This window comes from Pteropus vampyrus, unplaced genomic scaffold (genome assembly GCF_000151845.1).
Source record: "Pteropus vampyrus isolate Shadow unplaced genomic scaffold, Pvam_2.0 Scaffold163, whole genome shotgun sequence".
Classification (NCBI taxonomy): Eukaryota; Metazoa; Chordata; class Mammalia; order Chiroptera; family Pteropodidae; genus Pteropus; species Pteropus vampyrus.
The window spans coordinates 442,635-442,888 of NW_011888944.1; positions in this window are offsets into that span (position 1 = coordinate 442,635).

Below are 254 nucleotides of genomic sequence, written 5' to 3' on the forward strand. Positions count from 1 at the left end.
TAGTGGGGTTTTACAGGCATCATCTCATTTCCTCCCTACAGAGGCTGTGTGAAGAGACTAAGTGAGCAGAAGGTCCGAGAAATTAAGAAACTTGCCCCCAGCCTCAGGACCTGATGAGCCTGAACCTGCCTGACCCCGGAGCCTGACCATTCCACTGCGGGCAACGCCGTCAGTCTGCTAAGCATCTTCCAGACTCACCGTTCTGGTCTGAGCCAACACTTATCAGCTCTTAGAACATCATACGTAACAAAAGA